Below are 722 nucleotides of genomic sequence, written 5' to 3' on the forward strand. Positions count from 1 at the left end.
TTTCCAAAATGTTAAACATATAGACTTCAAGTAAAAAAAAATACCATTTCCAAAAAACGAATTAAAATAATTCCTAGAGTATTTTAATTATTTAGAAAACTCTCCTAAAAGATAATAAGAAGATATAATATTTAGAAAATATTTCTTAACCTTTAGTGGAATTATTGTAAAATAGTTTATCCTAAATTGAGCATTTTTATCAGTCCATTTATAGTCATTTTTTAAAATGTAAAGAATCTGGATTAAAAAATGTCAAAAATGGCCAAAGCAGCAATACAAGGTATTTGTGTAACAGGGACAAAAGTGTTTGTATCAACTTTTTAAGCCTAATTTACTTTTATTGTAAGATAGTTGCCAATTACTTGTTCCCTAAAAAGGCATTTTACCAATAAATTAAAAAGAACAATAAATTAAAAAAAATATGCGGTGTTCTAAACTTTTTGAGCGGTTGTCTACATCTATAAAAATACATATTACAAGTATACATAAAAATACATATACAAGTATAAACATATTGATCAGATGGATTACTGGCAAATTCTGCAGTGATTAGATTATTTTGTACACGATTTCTAGACACCCACAGCACCACCCAAAGGTTATGACGAATAAGTGCTGAATAGTACTGTGGAACAACCTCATAGTGCTATTTACATGTCCTTTTGACCTAAGCTATATTTCTTATTGCGTGGAGGTGCATGAAAAACAAGCGTCACTCTCAG

This window comes from Astyanax mexicanus, chromosome 14, assembly GCF_023375975.1.
Source record: "Astyanax mexicanus isolate ESR-SI-001 chromosome 14, AstMex3_surface, whole genome shotgun sequence".
NCBI classification, from domain to species: Eukaryota; Metazoa; Chordata; class Actinopteri; order Characiformes; family Acestrorhamphidae; genus Astyanax; species Astyanax mexicanus.